The following is a 14917-nucleotide window of genomic DNA, read 5'->3' on the forward strand; positions in this document are numbered from 1 at the left end:
CAATGGTACCCCGACATATTATCTGACTTTAGGATCAGCTTTTGTTGAAGAGAGGAGAAAGTGAAAATCAACACATAATTAGAGGAAAGGACACAAGATGGAATGTTTGGCTGGAGGCCAGAATGATAACTTTGCTTACTTGATTTTTATTCTTTACAGAATGGCCCTGTCTGAGAGATATGTTACCCTATACACCAAGACTCAACATATATGACTTAAGAAAAAAAAGATCCTTATGCCCTATCTGAAGGTGATGCTTCCTGACTTTTGCAACAGGCAATTCTTTTTCTTTCGATGGAGGGAACCACGCTTGGGTCACGTAATTTCACTTTATAATATGGATAGTTTTAGGACAAACTAATTAAAGCTTATATTACTTGTATTTTCAAAAAGCCCTCATGTAGTGCATTATGTGATTAATTAGCTCTTGTAATTTGGTAAAATGAGAGTTTATTGGCTCTCCAATAAGAATGAAAAAAGAGAGAGGGATGGATTATCGTAGCATATCTAGAACAATATAAAAATCTTTATTTTATTGCTTTTGGCCTCCTTGAGGTGTCAAGTGTGGCAGACATGTGTATGTTTTCTTTTAAGTTCATGACCATGGAAACTCCTTCTTCAAAGAAATGTTGAAAAATACTTCATTGTTGCCTTCTAAAGAATGGATGTCAGAAAAATTGGTGGACTAGATTTTTAGCTACTTCACTCCTATCCTTTACCAATATTCTTGATCCTACAACTTGCTGCTTGAAGTTGGATGCCTCCTTTGAGAGTTAACGTTTTATGCAAGGTCCTAGTTAACAGAAAGAAGGAGTTCTTTCTCATTGGAAGTGAAGTAATTTTCCTGAATCAATAATATATATTTCAACTGATGGTCATTTAGATTGTGAAAGTTGATAACCCAGAAACTAGGAAATGCTTCAAAAATGTGACATAGCCTAAGAGAATTACAAATATTATCTAGTAACTTTTGCATATTCTAGAAGTACGGTTTGACTCCTGCATCTTGCAGACAAATACTAGTATTATAAAAAAAGAAATTTTTCTTTTTGCCTCATGCTCTTTAATATTACAAAATTGTTTCAATGTAAATATTTCAGCTATTTTTTCATAGCAGTCCAGTGAGATAAACATAAATTGGCATGATCACAGATCAAATTCTTTTAAATTCACTGCTTTGAGGTAAATCACCTGAAGGAGCTGGTAAGAATTAGATGGCAGCTCCAGAGCATCACATGTTTGATATACTCCCCATGGCCTCAGTTCATATACTTTCTCGTCTATGATTTATTGAGGAATGGGTTATCAATAAGCTGAAGAGCAAACTAGCAGCACTGGAAATGAAAGGGCCAAGGAAAAAATGATACATTTTAGAAGGTGAGCCTTGGGAGGAAATGGATTGATTAAATTTCATCTTCTACCCCAGGACCCTGCCTCTGCTTCTTTGGTAATTAAAATTATATGGAGAGAGAGAGTGATTGAAATTGAGAGAGAGAGAGAGATATTGAGAGAGAGAGAGAGAGAGAGAGAGACCCACATGGTAAAAGTTCAGACTAGCGTCTGTGATTTTAAGTATTAATTTAAAACAGCTGTAAAAAATATTCAGATATTCACTTTAGGTAATATGTTGGCTTTTTCCAGAAAAGAATGCTGACTTCCTATGCCTGGGGAGTTGATACTCAAGCTGGCACACTGACAATTAATGTAAATTCATTAAACGAAACAGGAAGTAAACAGGTATCTTTAAGTTTGTATTTCCCATTCATAAGTACTTTCAATCATACCTGGTTATGAAATAGTTTTGATGTTGCAAATCAATAAAACAAAAAACAAATAAACCCAAAGGCAAAAAAAAGAATGGAAAAATCCTGAAAGAAATAATCAGATTTTCCACCAGAGTATTTTGTTCTCTGAAATTATTCTGCCTGCCTTTTGAAGATATCTACAACTTCACTTAGCTGATGCTATGTTTTATAAATATTCATTTGCTGCATTTATCCTGATTACCAAAATAAACATGTACAATGTAGAAAAAAGGCAGAAATACACAAAAGCACAAGGAAAAATTAAAAACAATTCATGCTCTTTTCACTCAGATATGATCAACTTTTGATATTTTACAGAGTATTCTTTTATTTTTTTTCCTCTGGTTATTTTTTTTCCAAATCTCAATGTAATGCAAATACATTTGTGTTTTCATTTTCATGACTACATACACAGAAACTCACCTGAAATAAAAAAAAGTTTGATTTTTTCATTTTACATAGAATGATATTATGTGTATATTTCTGTGACAGTGGTATATCATATTATTTCAAATAACTTATTCTTTTTTCAGTCTGTAGTGACTGTTAGAAGCCTACTTAATATCCAGTAATCTCTTCTTTCTAAGAGAATCCCAATTTTATTGAAAGCAGCAGTGTGCCCAGATGAAACAAACAAAATCAACAGGTTTATGTGTCCTTTGCATACATAGCCATTTTGTTGACAGCTGATGTGATACCTCTGTTTTTGTCTTCTTTGGTTTAAGAGAATTTAAACAAGAGACACACAGCAAAGGAGATACAGCATAGAGTAATTTATTGCAAAATAAAAAGAATATTTGGAAGTTAGGTGCAGAATAGACACTACACCCTGAGAGAGAGGATTCAGGGCGTGCTGTTTGTAAGGATGAGACAGCAAAGACTGGCACCTGGGCGACTCCTTTTATGGGAGTCTTACATGATTATTCACAAGGAAGTGGAAAGAAGTGTTACTCGTAAGCATATTCTGGGTGGTGTTCTGGTTGCACATGTGCAGTAGCTGTACATGTTTGTTCATATGTTGCATGTCTCATTAGCATCCAGGGGTGTGTTTTTTACTATTAAAATGAGTAAAGGGTCAATCTGAGGACAGGTAAAATCAAAGTGCGAATGCTCTCTACAGGAAAAATCTACTGAAGATAGCTTTGCCTGAATACTCAATTACAATGCACATGTTGAGGCTTGTTGTGTTGACTGTATGGTCATGATGGTTGCTGCATCCCGAGAACATGGTCACTTCCTCGACTACCTATCCTGCCTCAATTTGATGTAATTCTAGCCATTTGTTTAAGCCACTGCTTAAAATTGTTACAATGGAATGCAACTGTTGTTATTATATATGTAATAGTTAATAAATATGGATGTACCATATTTTAATATGTTATATGTAATAGATAATAAATATGGATGCACCATAAATTATTTAAGAATTCAATAAGTAAATAACATCTAGAATAGTTTCAGTTTTTCACTATAAAAACAATGACACAATAAGCATATTTGTATGTATCTATGCCAGTCAACTTTTGTACATATTTTCTATTTCTTTGCCATTTTGCACTTCTTTTTTGATAATCATGTTGTTTAATCTTCTGTCTCACTAATTCATATTTTATCTGGGTCTCTTTTTATTTCCAGCTTGTTATTTTGTGTGCATTTTAAAATTTCAGCATTTATTATGAACATATATGTATGTGTGTGCATCTACATACATTTAATATTTTAGAAATATAAACTCTGAATATATATTAAATATGTATTAAAATTATATATGTTGTATATACACATATATTATGTTTAATCTCTAAGCCCCAAAATAATTTATTTCAGAGAAGCATATTTCTTTTATAATGGATAAGAAAGTCTTTCTCTGAGGATGTTAATTATATTTATTTAAAGTTTTTTTCTGTTTTTCTCTACTATGTCTATTTAAGTGATTATGATACTAATTTTATTGTAATTTAGGTTTAGCAGTTCTCACCGCTGCAACCCCCACTAAGCTTTTGAGTTTTGTTCTGAATATCTGGAAATTCTTGGGAAATTTTAGATTGCAATTTGATAGGCAGAGAGTATTTGTTTGGTTTATATGGGGATCTCTAAAGGCTTTGCAGTGAGTGTAGGTTCTGACTACTGTAGATTCATCATGGCTACAGATGTATAGTACGAGTACCTGGGGAAAACATCCCTTGTGGATTGCATGTCTTCAGGATATTGGCTCCTTGAAGCTTCTTTGCAGGGTGGACCTGAAAGAGCAACAAAGTATGTCAGGTATAGTCAGGCATTGATCTTTTCATTTATTTCTGGATACAATTTTTATGTTTTGCCTGGTGCAGTGGCTCATGCCTCTAATCCAAGCACTTTAGGAGGCTGAGGAAGGAGGATTACTTGAGCCCAGGAGTTTGAGATCAGTTTGAGCAACACCATCTCTACCAAAAAAAAAAAATTAATTAATTAAAAAATTAACCAGGCATGGTGGTGTGTGCCTAGTCCCAGCTACTTGGGAGGTTGAAGTGGGAGGACGGCTTGAGCCTAGGAGGTCAAGGCTGCAATGAGCCATGTTCATGCCACTGCACTCCAGCCTGGGTGACAGTGTGAGACTCTGTCTTAAAAAGAAAAAAGTTATATGTATTTTGCGTTTACATTTAGAAATGAACTTGGCCATAGGATTTCCTTTCTTATAATTTCCTTTATGGTGGCCTTGAAAAATAGGTTGGGAGTCTTTTTGTATTTTTCTATTATCTCAAAAATTGTTTTATAAATTGGCATTATTTGTACCTTAAACATTTTTTAGAATTGGGTGGTAGAGACATCTGATATTGGTTATATATTAGTTCATTCTTACACTGCTATGAAGAAATACCCAAGACTGGGTAATTTTTAGAGAAAAGAGGTTTAATTGACTTACAGTTTTGCATGACTAGGGGGGCCTCAGGAAACATACAATCATGGTGGAAGGTGCCTATACACAGGGCAGCAGAAGAGAGAATGAGAGCCAACAGGGGAAATGCCAAACACTTATAAAACCATAAGATCTCATGTGACTTACTCATTATCATGAGAGCAGCAGGAGGGAAACTGCCCCCAAGATCCAATTACCTCAACCTGGTCCTGCTCTTGACACATGGGAATCATTACAATTCAAGGTGAGATTTTGGGTGGGGACACAGAACCAAACCATATCATTCCATCCCTGGCCCCTCCCAAATCTCATGTCCTCACATTTCAAAACACAATCATGCCCTTCCAACAGTCCCCAAAGTCTTAACTCATTTCAGCATTAACCAAAAAGTCCAAGTCCAAAGTCTCATCTGAGAAAAGACAAGCACCTTTCATGTATGAGCCTGTAAAATCAAAAGCAAGTTAGTTACTTCCTAGATACAATGGGTATACAGGCATTGGGTAAATACAACTGTTCCAAATGGGAGAAAGTAGCCCAAACAAAGGGGCTGCAAGCCCCATGCAAGTTTGAAATCCAACAGGGCAGTCAGTAAAACTTAAAGTTCCAAAATTATCTCCTTTGATTCCATGTCTCACATCCAGGTCACATTGATGCAAGAGGTAGGCTCCCACAACCTTGGGCAGCTCTGTTCTTGTGGCTTTGCAGGGTACAGCCCCACTCCTGGCTGTTTTCACAGGCTGGCATTGAGTGCCTGTGTCTTTTCCAGTTGCAAGGTGCAAGCTGTTGATGGATGTACCATTCTGGGGTCTGGAGAATGATGACCCTCTTCTCACAGCCCCTCTAGGTAGTGCCCTAGTGGGGACTCTTGTGGGGGCTCCAACCCCACATTTCCCTTCTGCACTGCTGTAGCAGAAGTTCTCCATGAGGGTTCCACCGCTGCAGCAAACATCTGCCTGGACATCCAGGAATTTCCATACATCCTCTGAAATCTAGGCAGAGGTTCCCAAACCTCAATTCTCAACTTCTGTGCACCCACAGAAGACCACATGAAAGCTGCCAAGGCTTGGGGCTTGCACTCTCTGAAGCAATGGTCCAAGCTGTACCTTGGCCCCTTTTAGCCATGGCTGGAGTTGAAGTACTTGGAACACAGGGCACTGTGTCCTGGGGCTGCATAGAGCAGTGGGGCCCTGGGTCTGGCCCGCAAAACCATTTTCCCTCCTGGACCTCCTGGCTTGTGATGGGAGGGGCTGCTGTGAAGGTCTCTGACACGCCCTGGAGACATTTTCCTTATTGTCTTGGTGATTAACATTTCGCTCCTTGTTAGTTATACAAATTTCTGCAGCCAGCTTGAATTTCTCCCCAGAAAATGGGTTTTTCTTTTCTATTGCATCATCAGGCTGCAAGTTTTTCAAATGTTTATGCTCTGCTTCCTCTTGAATGCTTTGTGCTTTGTCACTTAGAAATTTCTTCGGCCAGATTACCCTGTATCTTCTTTCTTGAGTTCAAAGTTCCACAGTTCTGTATGGCAGGGTCAAAATGCCACCAGTCTCTTTGCTAAAGCATAGCAAGGGAGACCTTTGCTCCAATTTCCAACAAGTTCCTCATCTCCATCTGAGACCTCCTCAGCCTGGACTTCATTGTCCCTATCACTGAGAATTTAATCAATTAAATCCATACTGGGCAAAGTGTGTCTATGGTAGTAACAGAAGCAGGTAAGGCTACTATGTACCTAATAGTCAGATGATATCTTTATGATAATGGTGAACTTTTGAAAGTTATTTGAAAATGTCCATTCTAAAGAAATTTCCATGAATCTAAAAATAGTAAGGCTAAGAAATGCTTTTGTTTACATATACAAGAGCAGAATTAGATGTGATCATAATAACGAAATGTGGTGTTAAAATGGCAGTCTTGTTCCTTTAGAGGAAAAGGCACTGGAACAGCCATTTTTAATGTGTCTTTTACTTAAATGTTGCCAAAAATTCTTCCATCCAAGTACATGTCCTTTTGCAAATGATTACACAATTAATTACTCTTCCCTACCATATCTGCTAAGTTAAATGTCACAATTGATTGAGAGATTTTGAATTGTTTTATGCAGCTTTCTCAATCAGATCATATGTGGTTTTTATAAAATGGTATATTCTTTTTGACATTATACTTACCTTTTAGAGAAGTCATAAAAGCGGAAAAAACTGACGAGGTTTGAGGCTTTGGGTTCATTATATCTTTGTGGAGTCTTGACCCATATTCTCATGGAGCTAGAGGATAGTTAATGTTTCCTGTGGTTTATGATATCCACCGCTAGGAAACTACAAGAAATTATTGTTCCCTGCTACCATTCTCTGTTCTCTGTCTGCAGATACGTTGAAAGAAATGTAGCTTTTGCTCATAAATTTCATCATTTGAGATTGTTATTTCAGTTGAGTATTATCAGAAAGCATTTCTAATAATTAACTCTTGTTGCATACCTGTAATCAGAAAGGAACCTTCTTCACTTCACTGCACTGCTGAGCTGTGGGATATTAAGCTGGCAAGCATGAAAATAGCTTTGTGAACAGCTGGGCTCATCACAGTGAAGCTGGAGATCAAAGCTGCCAAAAATGGAGGGCGCTTATATTCAGCAACCCAAAAGAGATGGTTTTGGCCTTGAGAGAACATTGCTGAGCATAGGAACAACAGATTAATGGGAAAACTGTTGATAAAGCAGTAACTATCATCCTTGAACTATATAATCCTCTGGAACAATTTTATGACTTCTTAGTCCTTAATCATTTTAAATGATTCAGACCTGTTGAATAGAGGTGGGATTATCTGCCTCTTACCAACTCTCATAAAATATTTTACACAAAGTGAACCAAATTGCATGCAACATAGGACTATGTGATTAAAATGCACTTAAGTGCTCACCCTTACAATACCATCCAGAGACATTCTAGGAGAGCAAAATGTTCTGAAAAGTATTCAGGCGCCCTTGAAAGAATGAACAATGAACACATTGTCATTAGGAAAATTTAGCCTCCCGTGAGATAACTTTCAAAATATTATCAATAATGGATATTGCCATCAGAACTATCTTCCTAAAATATATTAGACTATTTTTACTATCCTATGCTCTGTGTTCAGTTGCTTAAAAAATTAAATTCAAAAGTGTTTGGCATTCAAAGCAGTTTATGCTAGCACCTCAGGTTACCTCTTCAGCCAATTCTCCCACTACTCCACTGTGTGTATTCTGACCTAGTATTCTGTCATATTTTCTATTTCCTGATAATGTTAGATAAGTCCAGATTTCCTTATATGCCTATATTGATCTCTCAACCTGCAATGCTTTCTCTATATTTGTTTGCAGTAAAAAAAAAAAAAAAAAAAAGTTGAAGGCATTGCTCAAATGCAACATTCTCTTTTAAACTTTCCTGGATTCTCACAATTAGAATATATACATATTTTTTGTTCCAGGCTCTTATAATGCTTGTATTTCCATTTTTAATGCTTGTATTTCCATTTTGACTTGCATTGTGGGTAGTTTTTACTGTTTCTCCCAAATATTTGAGTCTCTGTGGGTAGGGCCTATGAGTAATTCAACTTGTGTTCCCTAGAGCTTAGCAATTATCAGAATTTATTTATTGGTCATTGATATGGTTTGGTTGTGTCCCCAAGCAAATCTCATCTTCAATTGTAACTCCCACAATTCCTACATGTCATGGGAGGAACCCAGTGGGAAATGATTGAATTATGGGGGCAGATTTTCCCTGTTCTGTTCTCATGACAGTGAATGAGTCTCATGAGATCTGATGGTTTTAAAAATGGGAGTTTCTGTGCACAAGCTCTTTTTGCTTGCTGCCATCCATATAAGATGTGACTTGCTCCTCCTTGCCTTCTGCCATGATTGTGAGGCTTCTCCAGTCATTAGCTGTGGGTTCTCCATTAAGCCTAATTCCTTTGTAAATTGCCTAGTCTTAGGTATGTCTTTATCAGCAGCATGAGAAAAGACTAATACAGTCATTCTTTGCAAGATGATACTTGCTTTGGATACAAATATGAAAAGACATGGTCCCTTGCATGTGTTGTGTGCTTATGAAATACATATTGAGTTGACTGATTAACGACAGAAAGGTCTGAGTTCTCCACCTCTGATAATGAGTTGCCATTGTTTTAAACAGTGTATAGTTCTAGAAAATCTGATAAACAGAATGAAGATATTTTAAAATACTGGCAGTTCTTGTGAAGAAAATCAATGAGGTTGAGATATGTCAAGATAGAACATTAACTCCCTAAGTTTGAGTTTTGCTATAGCTGCTTTGTGTCATGATTTAACAAGGAGAATCATCTTATTATTTTGTCTGAGTCTTAAAGGACACAGCTTTGAAGCCTTTTCTATGGATGGTTGGATACTATCAGTTTCACATGTAATATGTAGGCACATTTATAGAGCTTTGAATTTGTGGAGTCTTTTAAAAAACTGATTGTGATCAATATTCACATTCTTCCAAAAGCTTAAGAGCGTCCATTGAAAAGCTCTCTGATATATAAAAGATATAAATTTGAGTACAAAATATAGCTGAGAAGTTAGTTTGGGAATATGGTATAGAAAGCCTTGATTCCCTAACTAAAAATTTTGAATTTTTAATTAGCAGTAACAAAACACTGAAAGTTCTAAGTAGTTGAATGACTTAATGTCCATTGTATACGAGGCATGTTAAATGTGCTGAAGTAAGGTGGATAGGTTGGCTGCACAATAAGTGATTGAGGATTAGAGACCAGATATGAATATAGCTTCATTATTGGTGATAGATGATGAGAACAATGGCAAAATTTACTTCGGAAATAAAAAAGACAGCGCAGTGTTGTTAGAACCATTTTGGAAGATTTATCAATAGAATCTAGTGATTGATGAGAGACATGGGAAGGAGGGAAAAATGTAATAAAGATGATAGGCCTGCATGCCTGGAAGCACCTTTTATGAGGGAACATAGGAGGAGGAAGATGATTGGAGAATGAGAGATTGCGCAACCGGCACGACCTAGGTTATGTTTCAATAATGTTAACTTTCAAATCTCAGTGGATTAAAATGTAATAACAAATATTTATTTCATGTTGTTACTGTGTGTTTATTTTGGCCTGGCTGGCATTTCTGCTCCACATTTTCCTCACTCTGGAGCCCAGGCTGACAGATCAACCACTGTCTGGAAAGTTACCAGTTGCTTTGGCCCAGGTATAGGGAGAATTTGAGGGTCTAGCATCAGAAATTACTACAGCTTGGAAGTGAGAGTGGCAACTTTAAACCATTGTCAGGTGACACTATCTTCTAATGCCAGTCAAGTGGGATATTTCCTGTTCATTGCTTATGGCCTCGCCCCTGATTTATTTCTCCCAGTGTTATTGAGGCATAATTGACAAATAACAACTGTATATTTTTAAGGTGCAAAACATGGTGTTTTGATGTGTGTACACATTGGGAAATGATTACCACAATCAAGCTAATGAACATATTTATCATCTTACATAATTAACTTTTTTTTGTGGTGAGAACACTTAAGATCTACTCTCTTAGCTCATTTTAAGTATACAATGCAGTATTATTAACTATAGTCACCATGTGATACATTAGATCTCCAGATGTATTCATTTTGTATAACAGAAATTTTATCTCCTTTGACCAACATCTCCCCAGTTCCCCCAACCCACCAGCCTCTGGCAACCACCATTCTACTCTCTGCTTTTAGACTCTATATGTAAGGGAGATCACTCAGTATCTATCACATGTAGATATCCAGTTTTCCAACACCATTTATTGAAGACACTATCCTTTCCCCATTGTATGTTCCTGGCACTTTTGTCAAAGATCAGTTGACTATATATGTATAGATTTACTTCAGTTCTCTCTATTCTGTTTCATTGGTGTATATGTCTATTTTTATGCCAGTATCCTACTGTTTTTTTTACTATAGCTTTGTAATATATTTAAAAATCGGGAAGTGTGATACCTCTAGCTTTGTTCTTTTTGCTCACGATTGCTTTTGCTTTTGGGGACTTTTGTGGTCTCATATAAATGTTAGGATTTTTTTCTATTGATAGGGATTACATTGAATCAGTAGAGCACATTGGGTAGTAGGGCCATGTTAACAACATTTATTCTTCCAACCTGTGAAGACAGGAAATCTTTCTATTTATTTGTGTCTTCTTAAATTTGTTTCATCAGTGTTTTATAGTTTTCAGTGAACTGAAAGTGGACCCCTGGTTCAGTTTACTCCTAATATTTTATTCTTTTTGAAGCTATTGTAAATGGAATAGTCATCTTAATTACTTTTTCAGATAGTTGATTGTTAGTATATATTAATGCAAATTGTTCAAGAATGTGATTTAAAATTTATGTATTTTTGTGAATTTTAATTTTCCCTCCCATTATTGATTTCATACCATTGGGGTTCAAAAAGATACTTGATATGATTTCAATCTTTTTAAGTTTGTTAAGACTTGTTTTGTGGCTTATGATTATGTAAATATGATCTATCTTGGAAAATTTTCCATGTGCACTTGAGAAGAATGTTTATTCTGTTGCTGTTGGATGAAATGTTCTATATGTCTATTAGATCCACTTGATTTATAAGTTATTCAAATCCAATGTTTCCATATTAATTTTCTGTCTGGATGATCTATCCATTGTTGAAAGTGGGTATTGAAGTCTCCTGCTATCAGTATATTGCTACCAGTTTCTCCCTTCAGTTCCATTAATATTTGCTTTATATAGTCCAATGTTGATTTACATATTTATATTTCCAATGCTTTATATATTTGTATGCTCCAATGTTATATATACAATATAATATTTGCTTTATATAGTTATATGTTCCAATGTATATGTTTATATGTTCCAATGTTAATATTTGCTTCATATATTTATGTTCCAATTTATATCCAATGTATGTCATCCAACATTAGAATAGATATATAATCATTATATATATATATATACATTTATAGATATATAATCATTTTCCATCTCTTTACTCTCAGCCTGTGTGTGTCCTTAAAGCTAAAGTGAATCTAGTGTAGGCAGCATATATTTGGTCTTTTTTTTTTTTTTAATCTATTCAGCCACTATGCCTTTTGAGTGAAAAATTTAATCCATTTACATTTAAAATAATTATTGGTAGGTAAGAACTTCTTATTACAATTTTGTTTATTTTTTTTCTCAATGGTTTCTACTTCTTCTGTTCCTCTTCTTCCATTTTTTTTGTCTTCCTTTGTCATTTGATGAGTTTTCTTTATCCTTTGTGTATCTACTAGAAGTTTTGTCTTTGTGGTTACCATGAAGCTTATGTAATCTTACACCAGTCTATTTCATGCTGATAACAACTTAACTTTAACTGTGTATGAAAACTCTACACTTTTACTTCTCCTCTTCCCACATTTTATGTCATTGCTGTCAAAATTTACATCATTTTATATTGTGCATCCATTAACAAATTATTGTAGCTGTGATTATTGTTAATACTTTGTCTTTCAACTTTTACACTAGATTTTAAAAATCTTTTGTGCATCACCATTACAGTATTAGAGTACTCTGAATTTGACTATGTGTTTACATTTATTAGTGAGTTTTATACTTTTATATGTTTTCATGTTATTAATTAGCGTTCTTTCATTTCAACTTCAAGAGAACCCCTTTTTGCATTCCTTGCAAGGCAAGTCTTAGTGGTGATGAACTCTTTCAGCCTTTGTTTGTCTGTGAAAATCTCTGTCTCTCCTTCATTTCTCAAGGACAGCTTTGTCAGTTATAATATGCTCAGTTGGCACTTTTTCCTTCCAGTACTTTGAATGTATCATCCTACTCTCTCTTGAAATGCCAAGGTTCTGCTGAGAAATCCACTAACAACCTTATGGAGGTTCTCTTGTGTTAGTCACTTTTCTCTTGTTTCAAAATGTTCTCTTTGTATTTGAGTTTTGATAATTTGATTTCAAAAGGATTCATATTTAAATTTGGGACATCTCAATTTATTGTATTATTACCAAAATATCTTTATGATGCCTTTTTGTTTTACTGGCAAACAGCGATAAGCTATGTTGGACAAGACTGAAAAATAATTTGGCCTAAGAATAGAGAATAAATTTTTCATATTAATTCCTAAGTAGTTCTGGGGTTAATTTAGTTAATATATGGTTTTAGCATATTTTAGTGTCTTCTGGGAGAAAACTTTATACTGCTGAAATTGTGGTCCAGGGATAAAAAACAAATGGTGAGAGCAGATAATTCTGATAGACTGCTGATCTCTCTGGAGGCGGATGTCTTCATACCTGGTTATTCCTAAAATATTGGTTGAGCCTGAAAGGTAGAGATGAAAGAAAAGCTGAGAAGTGTTGGGGTAAATACTTATTCAGTTCTTCTGATGTCTCTTGCCAGGTAGAAGGACATCTTCCTCCTCTGTGCTCCTTGCTTTTCCTCATGAGAGAAGAATGGACTAACCTCATTGGTGAGTTTGGGACAAGAAACAGAGCATGCTTGGCATATTATTTCCCTTTCATCTTTGCGATTCTTCTCTCTGTAGAGAGATCTGATGTGCTCTCGGTTATATGGGGAAAAGACTTCCATTGTCCAGTGCTGATAGTGACTGAAGGGTAAGTATCTAATTCTGGACAAGGGAGCTTTAGGAACATCTTTTTTTCTTCAAAGCCATCTATTCCAATCCAGTTTAATCTATAATAAACCTGATATTTTTATCTCCTCTGCCTAACATTTTTGCTTTCAATTAGCTTGTATCTGACAGGGAAGAGAGTATCAATAAGCTGCCTTTAAACCTCAGCAGTCTCTATGTTATTTTGAATAGGGATACAATTTGTAAACATATAAGCTGGTCAATGCTTAGGTGGAATTGATTGGTCAATGTTTCATTTTTGGAACATTTTCAGAGCCAGAAATATTTGCTATTTACAAATATTTCCAAAGGCATTCTAAATTATTTGGTTGAACAAAAAAAAGCTGATGCATAAACGAAGTTTAAAAACCAGAATACCATGCAGACTTTGGATAATGGGTTAGTGGAAGGTTTGTGGGGTAGATAAATGAATGTGATAATTAGCCAAGTATTTTGAGATGTGTTAAAGTGAGATATATCTCAGACATGAGGATAGTCTTGGAGAAATCAGAAAACATGTTCAATCAGGAAACATGGTCAATGAAGAGTTTGGTGTGTGATTATGCAGTGTTAGTAACAGAAGGCATCAGTGATTGGAGAAAGAATTTGTGTACGGCTATATAAGTGTACATTTCTGTGTGTGTGTAGGGTGTGTGTGTGTATATGTGTTTACGGTTGTATGGAAAAGCATGTGTGTGTGTGTGTGTGTGTGTGTGTGTGTGTGTGTGTCCGAGTGTGGGTATGTATCAGTGTGAGTATTTGTGGTGTGTTTTTGGGTGCATGTGGTTGTTTGTATGATTGGGTGTGGTTGGGTGAACGTGTATAGGCATATGAGTGAGTGTGTGTTTGCCTGGTTGTGTGTGTCTGTGTGTGTCTGTGTGTATAGGTATGGATGTGGCTGGTGAAGGACATGGGTGTGTCTAGGTCTATGTGTATGTGTGTGTGTATTGGAATGAAGGGTACGAAGTGTATAGCAGAGGGCAGATGAAACAAAAATGCTTATATAGTGACAAAAGACATCAATTTCCTCAGTGAATTTCAAGATACATCTTGGGGAAATATCAAACAAGTGTCAACTTTTCAGATATTTGCACTAAAATTTAACTTGAAAGATTAGAATTTTCTTTTAATTAAGACAATTTGAAGAAGGACAATCTGAGCCTGTGAACAACCTTTTGCAAACTGAGACAGTAGTCCTAGAGAAACTCACATATGGTTGGGCAGTTTCTGTGCATGCTGTACAACTGCTCCTAGTAAGGATGGGGGTGGGGGCTGAAATTCAGCTGTTTCTTTTTTTGCTGAGTCGTGAGCCCTCCATCCAGAAAGGGAGGCTTTTTCTAATTTGTATAATAATGTCCTGAGGTCCTAGATAGCATAGTGGGATGGGGTTTTTACAGTTTATTTTTCCATGTGTGTCTTAAATGTATACCTACCTCTCTCCGGAACAGTTCCTATTAATGGGTACAATTTCTCCTGGCCTGAAGGAACAAGTTTATGTTTTTAAAAAAAGAAAGGCTGATCTGGAACCTGAGAAATTTGGACAAATTTACCGACAAGCACTTTAGAGGCTTAGGGAGGACATT

The 14917-nt window shown here is 35.8% G+C and overlaps 1 long non-coding RNA gene across 1 annotated transcript in view; it reads left to right on the plus strand.

Annotated features, from left to right (window-relative positions):
- The first annotated feature begins 1694 nt into the window (after positions 1–1694).
- The window catches only part of LOC131383820 (uncharacterized), a 137199-nt gene continuing 123976 nt past the window's right edge, over positions 1695–14917 (plus strand). The window contains exons 1-2 of the long non-coding RNA XR_009214169.1: positions 1695–1737; positions 13103–13172. This is a non-coding gene — a long non-coding RNA (uncharacterized LOC131383820). The remainder of the gene's footprint in view (positions 1738–13102; positions 13173–14917) is intronic.

Source organism: Hylobates moloch, unplaced genomic scaffold (assembly GCF_009828535.3).
Source record: "Hylobates moloch isolate HMO894 unplaced genomic scaffold, HMol_V3 SCAFFOLD_6, whole genome shotgun sequence".
Classification (NCBI taxonomy): Eukaryota; Metazoa; Chordata; class Mammalia; order Primates; family Hylobatidae; genus Hylobates; species Hylobates moloch.